This window comes from Myotis davidii, unplaced genomic scaffold (genome assembly GCF_000327345.1).
Source record: "Myotis davidii unplaced genomic scaffold, ASM32734v1 scaffold184, whole genome shotgun sequence".
NCBI lineage: Eukaryota > Metazoa > Chordata > Mammalia > Chiroptera > Vespertilionidae > Myotis > Myotis davidii.
The window spans coordinates 6,788,508-6,815,674 of NW_006297021.1; the positions used below are offsets into that span (position 1 = coordinate 6,788,508).

At 40.4% G+C, this 27,167-nt stretch overlaps 1 protein-coding gene across 3 annotated transcripts in view; it reads right to left on the reverse strand.

The window, feature by feature from the left end:
- Positions 1-27,167, reverse strand: part of SORBS2 (sorbin and SH3 domain containing 2) — a 312,941-nt gene that overhangs the window by 187,399 nt on the left and 98,375 nt on the right. Inside the window, exon 2 of one of the 3 annotated variants that reach the window (XM_006772685.2) lies at positions 14,964-15,046. The gene's annotated coding sequence lies outside the window, so the exon portion shown is untranslated. Of the gene's footprint in view, positions 1-14,963; positions 15,486-27,167 lie in introns of those variants that run through there. The other 2 variants (XM_006772687.2, XM_006772694.2) reach the window with 2 other exon arrangements.

Genomic DNA, 27,167 nt, shown 5'->3' on the forward strand with positions numbered 1-27,167 from the left:
ACTTTTCAATACAACTTAGAAATGAAATCTCTTTAAATTAGAATGAGTACTCTTGCCACATTTTATTATCATCTGGTGGGATGCATAAATTCACCACCTCCATCCATACGAACAAAATAGGAGAAATACATTTATGAATACTGAAATGTTTAAGGCAAAACTTCATATATTGTGTTTATAAGGCTCATATATTCATGAGTTGGGCAATGCAGCCTCAGGTACAAAGTATAAGTAGACCTGGAGAGAGCAGGTTCCATGAGGGCAAGTATATCTCTTTTGCTCATAGAGGTCAGAGCCTAACTCAGGGTACAGCTTCCCTCCTGCCAGTGAGAAGTGAGAGATGGGTAGTGGATGAGCAAAATCAGACAAGGCAGGCTACATAAGCCATTCTGAACAATGGATGCTTTCAGGATGATTGTTGGAATTGTTTTTTTATTTGCTTATTTTTCTCAGTATAAATGCCTTGGGTGATCTCTTTCACCTAGTCCAGCGGTTCTCAACCCGTGGGTCGCGACCCCTCTAGGGGTTGAACGACCCTTTCACAGGGGTCGCCTAAGACCATTGGAAAACACATATATATTTACATATTGTTTTTGTGATTAATAGCTATGCTTTAATTATGTTCAATTTATAACAATGGAATTGGGGGTCACCACAACATGAGGAACTGTATTAAAGGGTCATAGCATTAGGAAGGTTGAGAACCACTGACCTAGTCTGTTAGGACTTACCTGTGCAATGAAATTTAACATAAACATCAGTGCTCACACTTGCTATCAATCATACCAGGTCCTCTTTAAAAAATGTGCAGAAAATAAGATTGTTTCCCTCCCAAAATATACGCTCCCTGAGTGCCCACTTTCTTTTTCAGATCAAAGTGCAGTTGTTAACAAAGGGAACTTGTTCGGCATGTTCACAGGCACAAGACTCTTAATGCTTTCGAACTCCAAATGAACTGTTTTGGGTTCCAAAGTAGAACTAATCGTTCCTAATCCGGAGGTAACACCATCTCAGCCGGTAAACAGGACCCTTGCCACTGAGCACAGACTCAGGTTGGCTGGTCCGTTTTCCAGGGCTGCTTCTTCCAAAAAACCTCCCAAATCAAAGTGCGGGCACAGTATTGCAATGAAAATAAATCAAGCCCTGGCCCGTTTAGCTCAGTGGATAGAGTGTCGGCTTGCGGACTCAGGGTCCCGGGTTCGATTCTGGTCAAGGGCACATGCCCGGGTTGCTGGTTCTGCCCCCAGTGTGGGGTGTGCAGGAGGCAGCCGATATTCTCTCATCATTGATGTCTCTATCTTTCTCTTCCTCTCCCTTCCTCTCTGAAATCAATCAAAATATATATTTTTTAAAAAGGAAATCGATAAAATATTTCTATCCAGAGGTTTTTTTTTTTCTTTTCAACTTCCCTTGCTTCATATTGTAACATTGTAATTAGATGTGTAAAGTGGATTGGTGCCACACCAGTGTCCTTTGGTCCTCATCTATGGGCACCTCTTCTTTAGAAACTTTCGTAACTTAATGGAGATGCAGAAAACACGGACAAGCCAAAAGAGGGAAACCATCCACAAATCTCATGCCAAAGAAATAACCATCACTGACGGCCTAGATTGCTTTTCCTCCCTACCTCTTTTTGTTGTGGTGCTATTTCTGGTCTTTGACAATAAAGAAAGTGGTGTGCTCTTGTACGTAAATGTTTTCACAGAGCCCCAAACAAAACTGTAGAACGGATGATGAAATGGGAGTTATAACGTTTTCTCTTGGCTGATCTGTAGTTCCCACAAACAGGCAAGTCTAGAAAAATGTTAGCGTTCTGCGTTTGGAATCTGGCCGACTCGAGTTGAATCCTACCTTCCTCACACGGGTGACCCCATGCAGGCTGTTTAGCTTCTCAGAGCCTGCTTCCTCTTCTATAAAATGAGAATAATAGCCTCATCAGAGTGTTTTTGTGAACAGTCAATGCGAGGTATTTGAAGAATTTGGCAAGCTGCCTGCCCCCGTATGCATTCAATGAATTGTAGCTATTATTATTATTTACAAGAATACTTACAGTTATTTTGCATTCTTAACTAACCTTGTAGGTCAACACCATGTAGCATGAAGATTAATTTTAGATCAGCCCAAGAAAAACATAATTAAGCAAGTCAATCTCTTGGGAAAAGATGATATAATGTATTCTTAAGCAAGCACTTTGGCATGGCAGGATTAATTAAAATTCTTCTCTATTAACATAGTAAGTGGCAGGATGGCTCTTTGCCATTAGGATCTTTAAAAATAGCCATCTCCCCCATTCTAGCCTAACGTCATGTTTGCAGCTAATACTCTGATAATTTATGACCCAAAGATTAACTTGCCTTGGTCTGCTGTATTTCAGTCAAGGCCAGAAGGTACAGAAGTGTGTTGTTAGCCTCTCTTAGAAGTTTCCTTGAGTTTTTAAGTTAAACTTCAAGTTTAAGAACTGTGTGATCACTGGAAGTCTGGTGGATCTTTATAGTAAGAAGTTTTAGAATTTTTTACCTATTGTGGAAATTAATTTTTATTTTATGTAGTTTTTTTGCTCGGGGCCCAAGCTTTATTATGTCAAGATCTCTGCCACATCCCCATTTTTATCTCATCCCAGGAGATGCTTGCTGAGGGCAGAGATGTCCTCGATTGAGAGCCAGTTATGTTCTAGGCACTGTTGTATGTACTTGGTGTGAGTTATTTCATATAATAGAAATAATGGTTCTATGATCTAGGCACTACATCCTCATTTTTCAGGTACCAAACCTGTGGTTGAAAGATGTTAAGTCACATGCCCACGAAGGCCAGGCTCATGACTGGACCTCACCCGCAGATGCCTGCCCTGTCTGATCCCTCCTTTCCTGACACATCAGAGGGACCCTCATGCATTGGGGGAACCTTGTCCTTGACAAGGCACAGTACAAAGAGAAACACTAAACATTAGAAATCTCAAAATACTAGAAAGTAATTCACATTTCCTTTTTCAAAAGAAACACTCTTATACATTGACTTTTAAAACTAAGCAACCAAGAATAAATAACATCAAATTGTTTATGGACTATAATAAATGACACTTTTAACTACAATCAGGATTTGTATGATAACCCCATAAAGAAATGACAGTAGGCTGGCGAGATGGGTGAGGGAAGGGAGGAGAGACAGACGGATGAAGAGGAAGAATGAAAGTAGACCGGAATAGGGGTGTGGGGGTCACACTGATGTTTATAAGTGCCTGCGGCCACCTTGGTGCTTGGTGCTATTCAATCAGACAGACCCCTACTTCCATATAGGATGCAATACAGGGGAAGTCTAACATTGACCATTAGCTTCACTTTCTTAAGGTAGGGAGGGTCCATGACCACAAAGCTCGAAAACACAAGAATCCAAATAATGTGCCTTCAAACATGAACCTGGAACTTGGCCTGCAGAAGCAGAGCCCACCCCAGACTCTCAGCGATTCTGGTTCTCGGAGGGAATTCCAGGCTCTGTTCCTTTGGTCTAGCTCTACTTCCCCATCCTCGGTCTTCTGACTTCCATGTTGTAAAATTCTCTTACCAGGGGAAGGAGTAGGGAAATAGGGTTTTCTAGAAGGGACAATGTTAGCGAGAAGCTGCCAGACCCCTAGCAGGTTGGGGATTCTGTGGGCCCCCTCGACATGAGGCAGGATTCAGGATGACGGCGTTCTGGCATGACTGAGGTGCTGTCTGTGGGGTGTGTGGGAAGGCTATAGCAGGATTCATGCATCCTAAGCACCCCAGCCCGAGGAGGAATAGCTTTTCCTCCGGCCAGAGAGAGTGTGGCTGCCAGTAATGAAAATGATGCCTCACACTAGTTCAAAATCACTAATGGCCTTGTTATACACACCCAGCGTGAGTCCCAAAGGGCAAGAGTTTTCACACATAACGCCTGAAATACAAATTGCCTGCTGGGTTGGCTTCACGGTCTGTGACTTGAGCATTTGCACCTGACCGTGCACTTGGAAGGACCAGGTTCTGGGCTTAATGCTCTGTGGTTGTATCTTGAAATTATTAATAATTGTTGAATAAGGGATTCTCCATTTTCCTCTTGCCCTGGGCTCTGCACTTTATATAGCAGTGGCTGGTTGGATAAAAAGCTCAACACAGATCATCAAAGTCTCCCCAAATTTCTGAGACTCCAGTCTCACATCACATCTTTGAAAGACAGGAGCAGTTGTGGCAATTCTTTCATCTCTCCTGCTTCTGCACAAGCTCTCCCTATCCCCGCCTCCCCTCTCTGCACCTTCATAGAAGCTTTTCTTCCTTCACACCTTCATAGAAGACATTGATACTGGTCACTCATAGGTAGATATGTGCTGCACAGGCTATGGAGGTCTGGAGTTCTACTGTCCAAAGTGATGCCATCAGCCACAGTTGGCTCTTGGGCACTTGAACCGTGGCTGACTCACATTGAGATGTTATAAGTGAGGTGGGGTTAGGGGAGGTGGGAGAGGGTAAAGGGGGGTAAGTGGTGATGGATGGAGACTTGACTTAGGGTAATAAACACACAATTTAGTGTACAGATGATGTGTTGTGGAATTGTGCACCTGAAACACGTATAATTTTGTTTACCAGTGTCATCCCAATAAATTCAATAAAAGAGATGTTATAAGTGTAAAACACACACTCTAGACACACATACACATAAGTAATGCAAAGTAAGTCATTACTATTTCTTATACTGATTACTTATTGAAATCATAATATTTGGATATATTGGGTTACATACAATATATTCTAAAAATTGATGTCACCTGTTTCTGTTTACCTGTTTTCATGTGGCCACTAGAAAATTTAAATTTATATATGTGGCTTGAATTTTCAGCTTAAACTATATTTCTATTGGTCTAGACCCCCCCCCCCCCTTTCCTTTTTAAACTATGTTTTGAACTATTTCCCCTAAATGTTCCTAAATGTTCTCCACCTCAAAAAATCTCAAACCAATTTCACTCTCATCTCCCTCAAACATGCTTTTTCTAGATATTTTCTCAAGACAGAAACCTGGTCATCAAACTATTCCCCTGCTCCCATCCCCAAGTAAATACTAAAGTACTCTTGGTTCTAACTCCATAATCTCTCTTGATTCCAGAACTTTCTCTCCAGACCTATTGTCTTGCCCTAGCGGAGGCTTTCAGCCTTCCTTCCTGTCACTTGCACGATTCTGCTATGCAAAATCCTTGGGATTAGTCTCAGCCCACCGCAGTCTTAACACCTTCCCCAGCACAGATGTTCTATAACAGAATTCTCCTTATGTCACTTTCCAGTTTGAACTCTTTCAATGGCTTCTCATCTGAGTATGAACCAGTGACGCCACAATCTGGCTCTGGTCTGCTTGCCCAATCTGACTTTCTGGCTCTCCATATCAGCACGCTGCATTCCAACCATACCTAAGGACTCTTAGTCCTGAGAACACTTCTGCCTCTGGGCTTTAGCACGTGCTGTTCCACGGTAGTGGTGGGTTCAGCGCAGTCCGACACCAAACCCACATACTCTTAGTCCCCACCTTCTCCTCTCCTCGGTGGTGCCTCTGGAGCTCCTATGCAAGTCGTGTATCCCTATTCACTCTATACCACACTGAGGTAGAACCGTCTATCTTTATTTAAAAAAAATAATTTTTTATTGTTGAAAGTATTACATATGTTCCCCCTCATTGCCCCCCCTCCCCAGCCTGCCCCAGGCCCCAGCCCCAGGCCCCGGCCCCAGGCCCTCACCACCCCATTGTCTGTGCCCATGGGCCATGCATATATGCATCCAAGGTCCTTGTAGAACAATCTATCTTTAAGACTGTTTGGCAGTCACTATTTTAGATGCATCCCACTTAGGCGAGTGACTGACACAGTCATCTTGACTGAATAAATCACTCACTCTTTTCTTCCTGACCCACCTCTTCAGTTCATGGCTGTTTTGCTCTTGCCTGAGATATAGAAACTGTTTTTCTATAAACATTTATTGCTCTCTTCATTTCATCTGATATACTGTTACCAGCTATATCTTTTTAACTCACAAACATGACATAAGCATGACTTTTCCCCACTTAAAGGAGTTTTCAATGGTTCTCTTTTCTTGTAAAGAATCAATCCAAACTACTTAGCATGTGTGAGGCTGGTCCTGGTGCTGGTGACAAAATAGGTGTGGCTACGATTCCATCTGTGTTTGTGGTGTGCCAGGTGCTATGCCAGTCATTTATAATCATCTCATATAATCCTAATGATAACCCTCAGAGGTGAGTATCATTATTATCTCCCCTCTATAGGGTGTGAAACGGGTCTAGAGAGGCCAAGGGACCTGTTCCCACAGTCTGAGCAGCCATAGAGCTATCAGTTAAAATTAGAGAGGATGTGACCAGCTACCTTATTTTAACATAGCAACAAGAGAGACAATGAACTTTAAAAGTCTGGAAATAGGAAGTTGGAGAACTTGTTAGTATGGAGTCAAGCCCATGTACAGGAAAGGGTTACTCCAGATATTCTAGCCCACTTGGCAGTTATTAACTTATAGCTCTGATGTATTTGTTGGGCAAATATAGTTTGATGATAGTCTCAGAATCACTTATTCTTGTCAGATGAAATTCAATTTTATTTCCCAAAAGAACACACTGACCAATGAATAATCTGACCTTTTGGGATGTGACATTCCTCATTGCCAGTCATCACAGGCCTTTCTGCTTTGTTGGCCAGATAAAATGCTCTCACTGAGATGCCTCGGATAGCGTGCATACAGGTTTCTCAAAAATGCCTTTCTTCTGGGTGGAAATCAGAACATGTGAATTTCATATCAATGCTCTCCCTAATTCCTACTGAACTCAGAAGTTCTTTTGGTCAAGTGACCCCGTCCAATAACAAATACTTGGAGGACCAAAGTTCTCCTAGGTCCTAGCTGTTAAGCTCCTGTCCTCTCCTCCTTGTCTCAGGCTTTATCTGGACCAGAGAAACCCGGCACCGCTTCTCACGGGCTGGTGTAGAAGCTGATGTAGTAAAATGACTGAGGAGTCTGCGAAGGAGGCAGTTTGTGAACAGAATATTCCCCAGGAAACTCAACTTTATGATCATAATCATTTAGTTCTTGACAGCTGTAAAGGTGAATATCAGTGCCAGAGTTTTGACGGCATGTTTTCTCAATGCATCCCAAAGGAAGCTTAAGTTTAAGGTTCAGAGTGATTAGGGTGTGTTAACATACCACATAATAACATGTAGATCGAGTTCAATTATTTCACCAGAGAACTGTCAGTCTGAGGCCAGTGAAAGGACATTTGGGACATTGGGTCAAGAGGAAGGTGATTTTCAAACCGAACTAGATTATTTATGATTTTCATTGTCAGTTGCTTTTATTTCTACAACAAGGGAGATGGAACTCGCTGTTACCAATAAATCTAAAATTTAATTTAAAATATATTAAAACACTCTATGCACATCAGAAGGGAGTGTTTTTTTTAAAAATTCAAGAAAAAAAGTCATATTAATTGTTATGTAAATAAATCAGTTATGCTAGTCTTACAAAATTAAATCTTTGGTAGAAAATAAGTCAGTGATACAATCAGCTTTCAGACCATATAGCCTATGAAAAGTTATGTTTCTCAATAAAGTCAGTGTCAAGGAAATCAGGATATATTACCAGTCCTCTGAGTTACTAACCTAAGAAAGCCCTCTTCCCTAAACAGATGTGTTTTCAACAAGCGAAGAATCGTTTTTCTGGTAGAGGTGATAACTGAGCTTTTGCACACATTTGTAACTTTCTTGGTTGCCAGAGGTAACTAACATACAATGAAGTTGCTCAGAAGATTCCATTCTGGGGGAAAGTCCCTAGTGGTGAAAGTGAGCCAGGTCACCTTTGGTTGTGCCGTGATTTCCTCTGTTGAGGAAGTCTGATGAGTTGAGAGAAGGATTTCTCTTAGTGTTTTACATGAAAAGCATACTAACCACACACACATAAAAAATGCAACAAAATAAACCAACACACATTGAAGGATATGTGGACTCTATTAATTTTCTCATGATGAAGGTTACATGGGACCACATACTGTTTACATTACTTTGAGTCTATCTCTTTTTCTTGGTGTGAATTTTATTTGTCAACATTTGAGACAGCAACCTTCTTGGGTTAATCATCTAACCATCCCTCATTTACTCTTGGCTGTACCCATGACAAGATGAGAGGGGTGAAAACAGGCAGAAGACACTATTGCTTTCTCCAAGAGCTCACTTGCTTCTGGAAAGATCAGATATATAGGAAAACTTCATTAAAATGAGAGAAAAGATACTGTAATGTGCAAGTGATAAGAGAGCCGCTAAGAAGGAGCAACTCAATGTGTTGTTCGTTAAATCTCTCTTTGGGAAACAATTTTAGATCACATAGAATACTTCTGGAAAATTCCAGTTAAAATGTCCTTCAAAGTTTTGTGATTTCCCAAACCCTTCATTGAAAGTTAATATATGTAAAGCTCTTGGATAGTAGCTAACACAGAGTAAATGCACATGATTTGTATTATCAATATCTCTTAGATTGAAGAAAATGAATAATTTTTTTCCGGTAGCTTATTAAAACCTAGTCACCAGGTTTTTGTTGTTTTCTTGAGTTTAATTGGACACAACTATTTTGATTGACCCTGTAAGTAGCTCTTAAGGTTTGTAACTTGAAAAGATCTTCCAGATGGGTACTTTTTTCTGTCCCGAATTCTCTGTTTAACAATATCCTAAAGCCTTAAAATAAAGATCTGCAGTTTTGTGACTCTAGGCTTAAACATTTCTGTTGTGTGCTTACTTAAAAAGGAAATATAACTCTTTAGTGCCCGTCACAGTACTTGATGAATGTGGCTGTAACCAGAGGCTTTAAGAAAGTTGAGAGTAGGAGTCAATTTTTCCTGGTGTTTGAATTAGTCACTAAATAGCTAAGCTCCTGGTTATATTCCTGCTCTATATCATTGGTAAAATATAGTGCTTCTCACCTATACTTCACTTTTTTTAAATAATAGCATTTTCTAGTTTTCATCTCTTTTTCTTCTCCTCTGTTTTATGATTTAGAAAGAACAATAGCACAAAACAGGAAAACTTGTAAATTACGATTTTATCTCTACATTCAAGCAGCATCTTTCACTCAGTGTGTTAGCGTCAACACTCCACCAGGGGAAGGAGATGACTGTGAGCCCTTCATTCATTCAACACACACACTGAATATTAATATGTTGACCTGTTTGCTGAGCGCCTACAACGTTCCAGCCGCTGTTCTAAAGCGAGCCGAGTTGCCCTGTTACTTCCACCCTGCCCAAGCAACCCGTAACTTTTCCCGTCCTCTTGCCCCTCACCACCTTCGTGACCGCCTTTTACCTAACCTGGTTCAAGCTGGTGCTTGAGGTGTATTAAACAGCACATGTCCATTCACATTGTTCCAGAACACCTAAGTGGTTAGAAGTCTTTATCTTCACTACTCGAATGCTATGTTACATAAGGTTCCAAATCTAGATGTTGAGAGGCAGGTTCCTTTAAAACCCATTTATCCCCATAGAAATATAATGGAGAGGACTCACTATACTGCAATTATATGTCAGACAGATTAGCTGTACTTGTTTAAGAAGGTGCTCAGATGGTTCCCCAGATGACACAGTTAGCAAAGAACAGCTGAAGTTGAGATCTAATCTCTTTTCCTCTGTTAACTTTAGCTTGGAGAAGTGAAATCATTAGGTGTGACAGAGCCGTGGTGACCTATAAAATAGCTCACTTGAAAGCAACCAAGTGTTGCTTTCTTAAACTGATTTGATTAATAGTGTAAAGGGTAGGACGTTCTCATAAAGCATTCAGATCTGATATTAGTGCTATTCGGAGGCAGAAGTAGCTGACTTGTTTGTTAATGGGTGGAGGGGGATTCCCACTGTCCAAAGTTTGTTTCTTTTTATCAAAGGGGCTGCTGTCTCCACACATGGTCACTTTCCTAGAGAACACGTGTCTCTGAAGAAGCTAACTTCCTTTCTCTAGAACTAGATACAGGACTCCAACGTTTTAGAGGAGGACAGAGTAAGCATGTATACTGATACATTTTCTCCAGCACGCCCAGTTCTCCCTTAGAATGTCTCATTTGCATGAAGGTGCCATTCTTCATGCCATCCCCTGCTTGTACACTCAGGGGATTTTTAAAATAAGTGGTGCAGCTCTTGGTTAGAAGCCTGTTTCACTATAGTTTTTTGGATTCCTGTGGCTGGCCCCTAAAACCGTATCAATCTGTAAAGGATGGTGAATTGAGTAAGATATCAGAAGGTTTGGAGCCTGAGAGGTTTATGCTGCCCTTACATTCAGCATTCCTGAAAAAATTTACTAGGAAAAGGAACCCAAAAATAATGATTTCTATACTGATTAGATCAAGTCTACTACAAAAAGCAGAGGGTACAATTCATTAGAAGGAAGTATGATATGCAATTTACACCAACTATGAGAAAACATCTCAAAGGAGAGTTGTAAGAATTGAATATCTAGGTTAAATTAAAAAATCAAAAATTTAAAAAGTAGACAACAGTTCAAATGAAAAAACCCCTCAATTATCATTGAAATGTTCAAATAATGTTATTTATTAAAAATAAATTTTCCTTAAATTATCACATGGATATAAAAATAAATTTAGCAATAGTCTGGGCAATATAATGAGACTATTGCTAAATTTCAGTGTCTTTGAGGTAAGACAATTTTCTTTGAAGACCTCGGTTAAACTCAGGAAAAGTGAAAGCTTTCTGGACTTTTTGCTCAAATAATGTTTTCTTTTTAAAAAGGTGCAGAATTAGTGCTGGATCTATGAGTACCTGACCTGAATGGGGAAGAGGAAATCACTCTTTTTGGCTACAATTCCTAGCTGGTAAATAGGACATTTCTGTTTGAAGAATAGGGACAGTGCAGTGTAGTGTAGTTCTAATAGCTAAGCTGTGCTGCCAGAACTCAGAATAAAACCTGCCCTTGCTGATTCTCAGTCATTTTTTCAAGTCAGATCATCCCTGAGGTTAAGCTGGACTGAGAGTTCTTACTCGTCGCTATTTAGAACTCGATATTTCCAGAAGTGTTTCCTTATAACCAAGTGTATTTGTCTTAACTATTTTTGAGAAGTGATGTAGGTAAAAAGATTTTGAAAATATTCATATAATTCTTTGCAGTGATAATTTAGAATTTAATGAACATATCCTTGACTAAATTATTAGTTTAAGGAACATTTAGAAAATTATCTAAAATAATCATATGTTATAAAATGCATCAAGAGCACACTCTTTTCATTTGAATATCAAAAATAATTATACGTAATTTAGGCCTTCAAATTTTATAATTTACTTAAATTATATTAAAAATAATGCAGAAATACTATAAAACAATGTTTAAAATCTAATTACTACATACAATTTAAAATAATTGATTAAATATGACTTGTCTTTAAGATGATCAGAGCCAATTTCAACTTTAGTTATTATTTAATTAGCATACTGTATATTAAAATCAGCTGGAATGTAGCCAAAATAGACATTTCAAGGACAATATGCTAATTAAGAGTTGATATTTATCTTATTTTTTATACAAGTTAATAATGGAATATAAAGTGAAAGAATTTAAGTGATTTCCTAAATATTTGCTTTTTAATTCTAAATATTTGGACATTTAAACTTCTTAACCTTTGCTACTTTATGTATAAGAATACATACAATATTAATTACAACTTTTGTTTTCTACATGGTTTGTCTTAGAGACAAGGCATTATATATTTATTACATTATAAAATTCCTGATCCATTCTTATTTTTTATTATAGCATTATGGAAATTTTTCTATAAAAAGCTATAGAAATTGCAGCTTATTTTAAAAATATAATAGGCATGCCATCGAATAGAGAAAGGATAGAAGTCTCTGTAACTAAAAGCATGTCTGTATTAGGAGAGTTACTCCCAGGAACTCAGATACTATAGGGAAGGATAATGGAACCAGTGATGACCAGTAACCTTTCAGGTTTATGTGGGAAAATGAAAAGAAATTCTGCAATTGTAGACTTTATTTCAGTACTTGGTCTCTTTCCAGTTCCTGAGTTTGATTTTCTTCTGGCTTCACTATGAAAGACAATTCCATAAGTGTCTCAGTTACAATCAGCTATTCATTATCATCAATTCAAAATTCATTTTAATGGTCTGATTTTAGAGCAGATTTCCAACAGGGATAACTTAGTATACTTATTTTCCCCTGCAAATTTTATAATAGCTGTAAATTAAACAAACAAGCAAGCAAGCAAGCAAACAAGCAAACAACATCTTCTAAATACTCAAGCTCTCAACCTGTTTTGTTAAAAACTTACACATTGCAAAATTTTCCCTCAGAAAATTCTGCTACATTATGGAGCATTTATAGCATTGTTTTTTTCAAATTGTGACCCTGAAGTCATATTTTCATATCAGGAAAATGAAAGCCTCATTGCTGTTTTCTAAATGTTCTGAGTTTTGTGTGATAAAAGGCAGTATAGTAGATAATAGGGCTTCTATTTCAAGATTGAGCCTATATTTACAGTAACCAATCAGATAGTAGTGAAGGCCGAGGTTACCCACACATGTCTGAATGCCAAGTTCTGGACACTGGACAAAGCACATACAAGATGAAGAGAATCTGGAAGCCATGAGCAGACACGTGCATATGGTGTAGCAGACCGAGCTGTAGACAGAAGAGTCTGAAGTGGCTGAAGGGGAAGGGGAAGGCGAGGAAGAGTCCAGAGAGAGAGTCTCACTGGATTACAAAGCATGGGGAGGAGCATTAGGAAAAAGCCTGTAGGTAGCTTTGCAAAAGTTTGCTATCGTATGTTTGGGAAATTACATAGTAGCCGACATGGCTAGCAGGTGAGTTGGAAAGTGGCGTTTATAAGGCTATATAAATAGATAAAAGCCAAAGTGCAAAGTCATGAAATTTAGGGCTTATATCTCTGCATCTGATTCTCAAAGTTGTGGAGTTAATAACTATGTTGATATACTGTGACATAAGTGAACTTAAAATGCTCATCTTTCATAGCATATCACTTTAAAAGGTTACTAATGTAGAAAAATAACACAGGTATAAAGTTTGTGTGTCACGGCAGGCAGATGTGTCTTAAGTATTTCCTCACCTAGTTCTTCTAAAACTCCCTGAGAAAGACGAATACAAAATCATTTTCTTGCTGCAGGTCTTTGCACTGTGTTAAGTCTGAGAACTCCTTTTGCAGTGCAAAGCGCTGAAGGGAATTCAGCCGAAGAGAAAGTCTTACTTACCTTTCATTCTGCTATAAAGAACCATTCTTTTGGCTACTTTTATTTATAGAATTTGACTCAAAACTAAGTCTGTTCATTTTAAGTTAAACATAAGTGAAAAAGGATGCCATCACCCACCATTTTATCCCGTACACTGTCTCTCACACACCAAGAGGCATATTCTTATTGTTTCTCATTGTTAAATGTTTGGATTTGATCCTCTACACTAAGATCTGTGTTTTTATATCCTGAATATTGGTGACATTGAGAGCAGAATATTGGTGACTACACTTTATAATTCTCTTATATTGGGATATATTGACATACTTGTGAAATAGGTGATGTGTGCTCAGATATAGCAATGAAAATTGTATTATTAAACTTAAAATTAAAAGGTGCCTCCCATGTCACTCATATTTTGAAAAAAAAGGAAGCAGATAAAAATATTTCTTAGAAGTAAGTCTAGGATTTACTATATATACTATTTATTTGACATTTTGTGGTAGAATTTAATCTTTAGCAGAGGTTTTGATTCAAAGTTTTCAACAAAAACAGTTTTCCTTATACATTTTCAATAGCAATGTAAATTATCTGACAGTCCTGGTAGACCAGCAATAGGATTGATTTCGATAAAGCTGAAATGCTGCTGAAACATAATTCATCATTATTTGGTCACATCCTTAGCAAGGATTTCGATGTGACTGACCAATTTCAATCCACAGGAACAGCTTTGTTCCTAGGAGACCATAAATCAAAGAAACACTCACTAAGGGGCAATTCCTACTGCAGTTCAAAGTCTGTGCTATTATCATGTAGCGATATTCAGCAAACATCCACCACAAACATTAGCGCCCGACCTTCCCAGGAGGTGTGTGGTGTCTTGGTTTCACTCTCTACCTCTGAAACCTATCTGCTTGTGAGAAGAACCTGTGCCATAAAAGAAGTTTGACCCGCACATACAGTAGCTGTGCTTGCATTCAATGTGCAGATTTCACTTCCTTTTTTCCCTTGGATTCTGAGCCGAGGTGCACAATGGGGGTGTTGTGCTCTGGACTAGCGTGGCGTGCATGATACTGGGAGAGGACGTGTGAGCTGCTTCCAGCACTTACACTATTTGCTTTACAGCCACCCCCCAACCAAACCAGACAGCACACCGAGGCTCCGTTCAGAGCAAGCAAGTACAACATCCACTGGCTCTTCGGATCTGCCTTCGGAATAGAATTCCTTAAGTTGGTAGTATACGTAGGTGTGTTCAGAGTGAAAACTCATCAATGCTGAGGCTTAAAAACAAATGCTTCAAATTTTCAAGCCTCTGATTTTCCACGTAATTCTTTTAATAGATGTCAAAGTGCAGTTCATGAAAGAATCCATTGTTTGTGAGAGAGAAAGGTTGTTGGTTATAAGACAATGCAGAATGACAAGCCAGTATGGCTTGTTAAAATAGTAAATATTTATCTCACGTCCCAAGGCACATTAGTAATGTTTTCGTTTGTTTGTTTGCTTTATCATCCGATTTCTAGAAGCTAAACTCACTGAAACAAGTCTGTGTCTCGGACACTATTTTGTGGAAGTGTGTGTGTGTGTGTGTGTGTGTGTGTGTGTGTGAATGAGTGTGTGTATACTTCCATGGCAAATCAGACAACAGCAATGTATATAAATGTTTCAGGTTAAGTTTTGCTCCAAGTTATTGATAAAGCTATGCTTTAAGAAAAGCAAAAAGCTTACCTCTGTCAGTCCAGTGGACACTCGGGGACCTCCTGCTCAACCGCGACCTCAGCGGGCAGGCAGCTGCTCTTGGAGCCAACAATCTGTTAACAGGAAGCAGGTAAACCTGAGAGCGGCCGCCTGGGTTCCAGTCCAGTGCCCATCGAGCACACACCTGCTCTGCAGACCCGCCGCTCGCAGCCCAGCCGCACAGGACCCTGCTCGCAGGCGGTAACGCCCTCCTTCAGGGTCACTAGTTTTCAGGCTGAGCAGCTAGAGAGCTGCTGAGATACGATTGCAGGGCAGGCTTGCCTTTCCGAGACAAAACCCTTTTCTGCCGTCTGATAGCAGATATGCAGCATTATCTCGCTGCATTCCAGTGTCTCAGATCAGCTAATAGGAGCGGCAGTCACCAGCCCGTCCCAACGGCAGCTTGTAGGCGCACTGGGCTCTGATCATTGTATCCTAACATGCCCATCACTCCTCTCTCCTCTGAATAGATTTTTTAAAAAATGCTCCTTCCAGGGGAACGCTCAGCAGAATATGCCACACTGTTTCCCATAAGGAAAATGGCTGGTCCTCTCAGCCCTGCTGCAGGCAGCTCATTGGGTTTCACCGGCTTTGCGTAGTCATAGCAACAACCAACAGACAGCGGAGCCAGCAGGCATGGCTGGTCATGTGCAGCGGGGACGCAGCTTGTGAATTTCTTTTCATCAAGCTCATCATCTTCCTGAGGAGGGTGGCTTCCGCTGTCTTGCTAACTGTTTCACCGATAGTACAAGTTTTCAGCGTTCACGAGGAGCTTAGGTTACAGGAGCCAGTGCTCCATGTGGAACTGAGACAGGGGAGCCCTTCTCAACAGACGGATTCAGGTCTAATCAGGTTAATAGCATGCACATCACTGTGGAGACACTAACTGGAGCCACTGTCAAAACAGGTACCACCTTCCATCCTAGAAGGAGCCAAAAGGAGGCTGACAAATGTGAGCAGTTATAGTTTTGTTTTTAAATGATAATCTTGTAGTCACTTAATGAAAACAAAGCCCCGTGACTCGTTACTTGTGGCCAACATAATAACCAAATGAGATAGAGAATATTTTAATGTTACCTAGGGATTCCATCCATCTAATTATTTTAACAAACGTTGCACTACACTATTTAAAATAGAATTTTAAAAATTCCTATTGCAGAAGGTGATTCTTTCACTCAATTGTAATTTAAGAAGACTTTAAAAAATACAAACCAAATTAAAAGCCCTTTGCTTTAAACCTAACCTCCAAGACAGGAATAGTTATACTTCCCCAATGAGATGGATCACATCTCGCCCGTCCTTAAAACATTATCCCTTCAGGGAATTTCCCATGATTGACATGGTTGACCATTTAAACTTTCCCCAGTTTTTTCTTTTATGCCCTGTTGCCAGTCATATTCTCTTTGACATATTTCCAAGACACCGTCCCATTTATTTTTGTTTCTGGCAACCTGTCTGGAATAGTTGTGTTAACTCTTAGGATTTGTTGATATAGATGCTTCATTTGCTAGAAATCACTGATTGGGTATTTTTGTTAAGTATCGCATTTCCTTCCCTGTGTCAGCACTCCTGCCTTAGGTAGTAATTCCCCGAATTCAGTCAGCAGAGGAAACCTGAGGGTGCTGGTCTCAGCATCCCATTTCCCTTCCATCTCTAACCCTTCCTCACCACTTCCCATTGTCTTATTTGCCTGTTCTCATTTAAGTCCTCTTCCCTTTCGCTATTTTGAGTTTGTTATCCTTGAACTTGCCCCTTGACTCCAGCTTTATATTCTACTAGAGGCCTGTTGCATGAAGAGATTTGTGCAATAGACCTTCCCTTTCCCTGGCTGCCGGCACCAGTTTTCCTCCGGCACCTGGGACCCAGGCCTTCGCTCCAGCCAGAGCCTTCAGTCTTCACTCCGCTGCTTTGCGCCTAGGTATGAAAATTAACTGCCATCTTTGTTGGGTTAATTTGCATACTCTCCTGAGTGGCTGGTGAGTGTAGCAGAGGGATGGTCAATTTACATGTTTGTCTATTATTAGGTAAGATTCTTCACTTCCCATGTTTCAGCGATGTTGAGTTACATCCTAATTCTTGCTTCCTTGCCTTGCAGATGTTCCTTCTAGCTAAAAGCTTCCCAACCAGACTCCATCCACCCAGGACCTTTGACCTCCATCCCAGTCTGGCTCCTACTTGATCTCTCAACACTGTGCTCAAATAGACCACCTCACTAATGGCACCCCTAGGCGGAGTGTGCAGCGGCCTCTCTGTGCTGCCATGGTACCTGGGACCTACCTGTCTGTAACAGCCCTTATAATTCCCTGTTGACTTATTAGCCATTTTCCTTTCATGTCGGCCTCCATGCTGCTCTGTCAACTCTCCGAAAGCCAACCTGGCCCAAGCCATGTTTGTCTTCCATGCTTGGAATCTTTGACTGTCTCAGTACATTTTGAATGAGAACCTTAAACACTGTCTGAACAGGTGCTGGAGGACTGGAGAGTGTGAAGTCTGTGTTTTGGTTCACTTTTTCAATATCAATATTTTTCAATATTCTAACTCCAAATGACTTCAGAGATTTTGATGGAAGGTTGGCATGTTCAAAAAGTTATTAAGAAACATCCTAAGTTCATTTTGTGCTTTCTGGTGGCTTTTCTTTTCCTTGAATATCTGAACATGTCTTTATTGTACACTCATACTTGATTGATTGCTTGGCTAGGTATAAGAATCTTTGGGATTTTGAAGGCCTTCTTCTTTTAGTTACACTGCTAACTGCCAGTCTCCCCCTGTTACCCCTCCCCCCCCCAAAAAAAGAAAACACTGAAGCTACCAAGACTAGGAACTGAGGTGGATCACTTTGCTCCCACAGTGTCCCTCTGTTAATGGTTACACATCACTCTGTGAGAGGCTCTGCTACTCCCATGATCCATGGCTTCTTCACCTCTCCATGCCCTCTCCTTGTGATTCTGGTGGCCACAGCCAATTTGCAATGGTCTATGGCTCTGCCCATCTCCTGTCTCTTTTATTCTCCCTCCTAACTTGTTACGTTAGAAAAGAAATTGCTAAATACAGATTCCAAAGAAATGAATATGGTTTTCCCAGCTCATCTTTCTGAGCCAGATGAGACACCTCATAGAATACCAGCAGCTTTGATCCTCGACTGCCCTATGTCAGGTCCCTGTCCTTGGTCCAATTAGCTATGGAGGGACACTTGCATCATATGGTTTTCAAATTTTGGCCAATACAATACAAAGGGGCAAAGTAGTAGCTCAGTATTGTCTTAATTTGCACGTCTCTAATTACTGGAGAACTTGAACATCCCTTCATGTTCAATGGTCTTTTGGGTTATCGCTTCTATAAATTTCCTGTTCATAGCTCTTTGCCTGTTTTCTCTATTGAGACTGCTGTCTTAGTGTGGAATTTTAAAATCAAAAGGTATTTTCAAAAATTTTACATATTTAAAAGGTATAATTAAATTGTTAGAGGATTAAAAGTAAATAAAAGATACATTGATATATAAAGAGAAACCAATAATTCACACTGCTAAATGTTTTGATTGTTTTAATGCAGAGTATGGATGAATATCACCATTCAGAAAATTTTTTCAGTATGAGAATATAGGCTAACACTATGAAGAATGATTTTCTAAATTAAAACCTAAAGTCATATAAATAACATCACAAAAAATGTTATTAGCAAAAGTGTCTTGCAAAATGAATATTAATTTCATGTTTAACATAGCAAACAGCATGAAAGAAATAGAAAGACTGAGGAACTAATACTGATAAAAGGAGATAGAGACCAACTGAACGTAATGTGTGATGCTGGGTTGGATATTGACTCAGGAAAAAGATGCCAGAAAGTGCATAATTGGGGCAGTTGGTGAATTTGAATAAGGACTATATGTTAGATAATGGTGTTCTTTGCATTTTAAATTCCCATAATTTGATAGTTATATTGTAGTGTTGTCTGCCTGGTGTGGCTCAATGGTTGAGTTTTGACCTATGAATGGTTTGATTCCTAGTCAGGGAACATGCCTGGGTTGTAGGCTTAATGCCCAATAGAGGGTGTGCAGGAGGCAGCTGATCAATGCTTCTTTCTCATCAATGGTGTTTCTATCTCTGTCCCTCTCCCTTTCTCTCTGAAATAAATAATATATATATTCAAAAAGTGTATGTCTTTATTATTAAGGAAACATGTTAAAGTGTCAATGACTATGGCTCAGGAAAAAGAATAATAGATAATAATATATTTGTATTGTGAGTGAATGTATTTTTGCATGTATGGTATAATTTAGCTCATAACAGTAGATCTATCTCTATATTGATCTATCATCTGCCTATCTAACAAGGGCTAGCAAAAATGTGGCAAAATGCTTAACATCTGGTGAATCTTTGGTGAAGAATATTTCAGTTTATTTTATTATTCTTTCCACTTTACTGTAAGTTTGAAATTTTTTATTTTCAAGATGAAATAAAAACAAATAGAATTAAAATAAAAACAGATTTCTGATAAGATTACTCGATGAAGGCCTGTTTATTAAAGTTAAAACTTAAGTTGATAAGTTATGGATGAATTAAGGTGATCAGTATTGCCTTTATATCTAACATTAGTATGAGTCTACTTTGGTAGAGAGTACTGGAAACATTTTGCACTTTATTGAAAGAAGTTAGTTACTTCCCTACATTTACTGCTTCTCTGTATCCTGAGGTTAAGCGACTTATCCCTTGGGTCCCATGTTGAACTCCTTAATCCCCTTCCCTCACTGCGGTAAAAATTCAACAAGATCATTGTTGACTGGAGCTCACTCTCCTGCATCACACCTTTCCCTTTAGCCTCCATAGCTGGGTGACACCCTGCAAAGGCATCCGGTCCCTGGTGCAACAAAGAAGCTCTTTGTACAACTTGAAGGATAGACTTGGAGCGTGGTTTGTTAAATAGGGTAGCACAGACTGTGATAAAGATTAGACTGAATTTTCTAATTCCTAATAACCAACAGACTACACCAAAGGCTATCCCTAAATCCATAGTAATTAGTCACGTGAGAAATGACACAAACAATGTGCTGTCAAATGGGACCAAGACAGGAAGAGGGACCACTGCCTTGGACAGGATTAGAAAGAGGACTGGAGTAACTCAGTAAAGCAGATCCTCTGAGGAAATTTGTCCTTGATAAGTATCCAGAATGACCTTGATACATCAGAGGGACCTGAAACCAAAACAAACCCACCAGAGTGAAGGCTTTTGGAAATCCAGTTATCGAATGAATTAAAAATGACAAAATGATTATAGAAGAATAACGCCTTACTAGAGGACAAATGGTAGGATTATGAATATCAGCAACATAAACCTATGTTTAAATTCTGAGTATACAGTGAAATCTACTAACACAAGAATACCATATGTGCGCCATGGAAGAAAATTCAGTTAGCAGTTGCTAGAAACCATGAGAAGTTCTGCATTCCCTCTAGATTAGGTGGAACATGAGGAATGTGGCAGGAAGCACAGGAGGAAGACGTGGCCAGGCCTAACCAGAGATCTTGGTCTTGACTGGCTAATAGCAAAAACATTGTTTTAAATATTTCAGGTTTATCAAGCTCGGGGCTTGCAAATGCCTACAATTGCAGCAGCTTACAAGAACACCATTATCTTAAAATGTGCATGAATATGTGTCCGTTTCACATGGGGCAAAATTATAGTGTTAATCAGTAACAACAACAACAACAACAACAACAACAAATCCGGTCAAGGGCATGTACCCTGGCCCCCCACCCTCCCAGCAACCCGAAACACAGCTACATCTTGCTCACCCTCTGTTTAAGGAACACACACTTGGCTTGTATTAAGCCCACAGTGTGAGGGGTTCCACGAGCGATAGAGAAAAAGTCGCACTCGCTCCCAAGGAATTTGACTGTTTGTACTACATGATGATGATAACCTTAAAAAGCGACCTGGAGAGAGGGGGCTGGTTGCTTTCACTCTCCTGTGAGGGGCCACGTGCTTTGTTCTCTGAGAGGCACTCTGACCAAATTAACAGAGTGTATCTCCAGTGACCCTTCCCACTCGCCATTGTTTCCTATGGACTGAGTGAGCCCAGGTGCCTGCAGGCGCCCTGCCACAAACACCCCACTGCACAGGGAGACCTTGGGGTGCTGCCGTCACCACCTTGTTGAATTAGTAACGAAACACAGCAGCCTTCGCAAACAACGGCTGGCAAGAAGCATTTTCAAACAAATGCTGCTGGTTTCACCTGAGCCATGGAGCAAGTCATGGGGCACAGGGTGAAACTTGGCAGCCTCTGCGAACTCTGAAGGGGCAGAAGCCAAAGCCCTCAGGAGCCAAATGTGCGAATCTCAGAGAAAGAAAAATGAGAAGGGTCAGCTTTTCCGCATGAGAAGCACTTAGGCTAGAATTGTTCAGTGAGATTTATTCATCCAAATGAACACATCATATAATAAGGTGTACATAATATATAATTTGGTACATGATTTAGAATCCAATTATCTGAAACCAAGTGGGAAAAATGGTTGAAGAACCGTAAACCAAGAATAACATGCTCTGGACATAGAAGATGCTCAGTTAAAGGCCCACCAGTGATAGCACACACAGCTAAGGAAAACAAATGATGTGTCCTGTGGGATCCTGGATGGGAGCTCCATTTTATCATGTTGGGACCATAAGCCAGGATGGTAATTATTTCACCAAGTCTCTCAAAATCTGAATTCATTCCCCGTGCTTTTAAAAGTAAGCCTCAGGGGTCCTAATTGCTGGCTAGCTACCTTGAACTAATAACCAGGGAGAATGTGCTTTTGGTTGTTTTCTACATCAAAGAAAGAAGGGGGGCTTTGTAAACAGTCCTTGTGGGTTTAAATTAGCAGGAGAAAAAAATCACAACCAATTTACTATAGGCATGAGGGTGGATAAAGAAGACTCTTCTAAGATCTGCTACCTCAACTGTACCTTGAAAGGTATTGAGGATTTGATGAGGGAAGGACATAGAAAAATGTCTATTAACCAAGGGAATAACATAAGCCAAGCCTAAGATAGGTGAGGAGGCTTGGATTTTCTTTCATAAACTGGGTGAATTTTATCCCTTGATTTCCTAAGTTGTTGGGGTTTTTTTTTAATGAGGATCAAATAAGATAATGTATGAACAAGTTTTGAGCTCAACAATTATTAAAGAAAACAAGTTATTTTTCAATTTTTGGTAAAACATGAGAAATAGTCTTATCGCCGTATTTATCTATTAGGACTAATATCAGCTGCATATCTGATACAACCCAGATCACAATGCTGAAACAAGACAGAGGCCGGTCCTTCTCTCACTGTAGGAAGTGAAAGGCAAGGAGTTCAGGGGTAGTAACAACTGGCCCCATGGACATCATTGCAGCTCCTTCTCTCTGTTCTGTCATCTTTAGAAAATGGCTTCTATTCTCAAGGCATCCTCATGGCACAGAATGGCTACTGTACTCCAGCCATCATGACTGTTTTCCAGGCAAGAAGAAGGGAAGGAGGCAAAGGGCCTATTTTCCCCTTGGGTTGGCCTCTTTTTATTTCACTTGGGATATAATTGACATATAATGCTATGAGTTGGCCTCTTGTAAGGAGAACTTCTGCTGGTATCCCATTGCCCAGTCTTAGCTACAAGTAAGGCTCAAAAATGCCATCTTTCAGCTGGGCACACTGTGGCCCCAGGTATATCAACATTCCATTATTGAGGAAGAAATGGAGCATGCCAGTGGGGAGGCCATGAGCTGCCTCTGCCAGGTGTCAGCCAGGAATCCTCAGTCATGACTCATGTCAGAGGGGCCCTTTGAGGAATATGTCCCCTTCAAGGCTTCTATAGCTGGATGTTGGGAGGGACACTACTGACCGACATGGCCTAGGGCTGCACAGTTACAGGCAATATAGACACAGTGTAGTTATAGTTACACTAGAGACCCGATGCATGAAATTTGTGCAAGAGTAGGCCTTCCTTCCCCTGGCTGCCGGCACCATCTTCCCTCTGGCACCCGGGATCCAGGCTTCTTTGCGGCTGCTAGCAAGCACCCAGGACCCGGGCTTCTCTCAGAGCCCTGGCTTCATCCAGAAGGTCATCCGGAAGGACGTCTGGTCTAATTAGCATATTACCCTTTTATTATTATAGATGTGCACATGTTTATTTAAGCTCTCTGTGTCCTGCTAGATTATCAACTTCCTGAGAGCAGGAATCATTTCTGTTTCATTTTCACCAGATTTCCATTGCTCAGCATGGAGCCTGGCATACAGAGTCAGACATGGTGAATGAACAAATGAATGAATGGACAGGCTGGGGAAGTCGCAGTTGAATTGTATCTTATTCCATGGCTGTCCCTCAATTCAGTCCAACACACATTCCTTTAACCTGCACAACCTGCCAAGAACCTCATCCGGTGTCAGATGATGAAATTACAGCTCACATTCTGGGTGGGGGGGAAATACAAGTGACTAAGTAGTTATGTTTCAATGTGGTTTGCTGTTTAGTGCATTTCTACCCAGGGAGTGATGGGAGAAGAAAAAGATGAGGAGGGAATCACCAGTCTAGGAAATCAGGGACAGGATTTCCACGCAGTGACAGGGAAGCCAATTGAAACTTTGGGGAGCCCAAGGAGTTGAATGTAGCTGAAGCAGAGAATCACAGATATTTCTACTGTACTAGGTTTCTGACTTGGGCACTGTTTTAATTCATTGTCTGCAAATGTAGAGACTATTGTTGGCTCTGTTTGGATGGGATAAATGAAAGTCAACTGTAAAGGAATGATGATGTTTCCAGTGTTGTTGTTTTGCCACTTATCATGGATAAATCATTTTGATCAAGCTATTATAGTTTCTGCATCTTAGAATGAAATATCACATTTTTCACAGGCCTGCAGACAGGGAGAAAGCACTACCAGAATTTAGAAGCTAGATTATTTTACCAGCAATAGTCATCACTTGACATTCAAACTACTGAGTTGCTCCTGAAATGAATGAAACAGTTTCTGCGTCCAGCTGTTCTTCACACTGGGTGTAAGTCACTGTGAAGGAAGAATAATGTTTTTGATTTTCTCTCAGTTGCAATGACCTAGCTCATTCAAGATTTCTTCTCTCTGCTATAGAATATCTTCACCTAAAACTCCTACCAAGTGAGGTATCCCAGGTCACCACAGGGAGTCTTTCTGCAGTTAATTAAAGGAGCTTAGCTTGAAAGCATTACAGTCCATGGCCAACAAGCCAAACAGGAACTTCATTGGAGCACAATCAAAGAAGGGGAGCAAAATTATAGCTAGCAGAATTTTCATCAGTGACACCTCATCAAAGTGGACTCAAATTCTTTTAAATTCATTGGCCTCATCTATGCATTTATATAATAACAAACATTTCTTGGAGCTCATATGCTCTTCAGAACTGGGGGAAGGGGATTGTTCTCTAAAGTTTTCTTTACATCTAGGGCATGGTGGAAATATTTTTTATCCAGAGTGACCCATCGGGTACATGCATCAAGCTAAGGTATGTGCACACCTTGACCATTAATACCTGTTATTCAAGTTACACCAGTCCATGGTAAACAGAAATCCAGGACCACAGCAGTGTGTCAGCATGTCATGGAAATCTTTCTTGAGTGCTATTCTTTGGAATATTTTCTTTTTCTGTGCCCTGTACATTATTCATACACAAGTCCTGATTTCCAAACAGAAGTTGGTCATGTCAGCTGGTGAGTATAAGCATATTTATTGAAAACTAATTCAGAATATTGGAAATTATGGTTAGTTTTCAAAATCAGGAGCATTAACATATTATTTCACCCCAACCCCCAATTTGCAGAATCAGCAGGAGAAAAACAGGGATACAGAAGTAATAAATTATACTAATTTATCCAACAAATATTTTTCTGCATTTTGTGAAGTGCCTGGCACTATAATTAGGTGAAATGACATTAAAATAAGAACCAGAAGACAAGATTTACTACAAAATTTATCTCTAGTTTGTAATCATGAGCCTTTCACTGATCGTGTTTCTCATTTCCCTGATTTGTAGATTGGAAATTATTTGGCCCCCTTCCCACTCACAAGTTATGATGAGGATCAAATGAATTTTTTAATTGCTAGTAGAAAGGACAATGCAAATGAAATGCAGGTTGTTTTCCTTCTGCACTGCTACCACTAGCTTCCTCCCCCAAACTGTCATCATTCTCACCATCATTGTCATTATTGTGATCACCATTATTATCGCTACAGTATTAGGTTCATTCTCTTGAAACATGACAAAAAGGGGATCTACTGAAGAAGTTTACTGGGAGTGGCCTTGGTTATAATATCTGTAAGAGAGTGGGGCTGGGAAAACTGGACAAAGAGAGAGGGTGAACTCTGGTAGAGGATACAGGAAGCTATGGTGCTGAGACAACACTTTCAAGTTCTCCCAAATGAAGATTGAGTCTTTGTATTCCTGCATCCACTCATTGCATGCAGGCAACCTACATGGAAGAGGTATCACTGTGGGTGAAGACATTCTTGGAGAGAGACTCAGTTGTGAGCCTTCGGTAGTGCATACTCCTAGGGGCTAGATGGGTGAGCACCTTGGTCCTGAAGGGGAGATGTAACATTACCACCATCACCTGGGTCATGGAAGGGCTTTAAGAAGAGGCACAACCATTTCATTTCTTGCCGGGAGCCGATCCATCCTTGCTGTTTCAAGGGACCTGGCATATATGGCATACTGTTCTTAATATATTTGCTCACCTTCTTGGCACTATGTGTTTTAACCAAGGTCACCTCTCCGAGAAAGGTTGTTTCCCCAGGTAGAGATTTTCCCCTGAAGTTAGGGAGGGAATAAAACCCCTTCGATAAGAAACGCCCTAACCTTTGGAATAGAGATTGATAGGATTAGAATCAACTGGTATAAATACAGATGCAACAAGACAACAGCAGACAGAACTTAGAACCTACACACAGAACTCAGATGAAGATTCGAGAGACAGAACTTAGGAGACAGAACTTACACGGAAACCTGGTGACAGAACCTGGCTGGAGATCCTAACCAGAACTTCGCTGGAGATCCAGACCAGAACTTGGCTGGAGATCCTGGCTAGAGATCCTGGCTAGGCTGCTGATCAACTGAACGCTGTCTCCGTGTCATTCCTTCTTCGCCGACTCCGTCCACACCTTTGGGGACCTCTGGACCTGCTGGGGTTGGACCCCAGCAATTTCTCTTCTGTGACACAATAAAAGAAAAGAAGATGGAGCTGCCCTGTTAGGAACTCAGCACCGAAATATAGCTGAACCTCAAGAGTATCTTAGGAAGGCATGGAACCAGGGGCACTCAAGTCTTGGCAAGATCAGATCCATGTGGCCTAGGAAGCAGACACATCAGCATAGGAGATCAATTCCAATCAACTATTTCATTTCCACATCGATTGCCTTTCATCTTCCATTTCGTTCATTGGATGATAGATTATAGGGGTGATAGGGGGACTTTGCAGGGCAGTTGATATAAGTGCTACTTTGTGGTTGAGCTCTCCCGAGGAATCCTGACCAACACTATCCAGCGTTTACTGGATGGACCAGCTCTAGAGATGGATCACTACGTTTCCAAGCAGCGCATTTTCTTGTCAAAGACTTCTCCACAGTGGGTGGAATCTGCTCTCCCAGTTTTTACCATTGGTCCCATTGCTGTGCTATCAGATAGTAGAAGAGGTTTAATTTGTCCTCTGTAGGTGCCATACACATACTCTTGCTGAACTTACTGTGCTTAGTTCCCAAAACTTATCCCCAATTTGTGACACTTAAAAAACACCTGTCTTTTGAATGTGTTCTTTTTTTTTTCTCTTAAACTGCGAAGATTGCTCCAATTTTTTTCTTATCCCTGCAAAGAAGGATGGAACAAGTATCTTCATTCTTGTTCCTCAGCCTCTGTTCACATGGCCGGATAATAAAATGCTAGACTCTACACTCTCTGTTGTGCTATGGTTGATAAACAGCTCATTTTTAAAGTCACTTGTCTTGTACAAATGCAGCTGGCCTTTCTTGAATGCTACTGGAGGACTCTACATAGATCAGAGTCAAACTGAATTTTGTCTCTCATTCCAACTATGAGATCTTGGTGGATCCTAATTTTGTTTCAGGATGTTTCAGTACTATTAAAGTGATTGTACACACACACACACACACACACACACACACACACTCACACACACACACACGAAAATACTGAACAGAACAA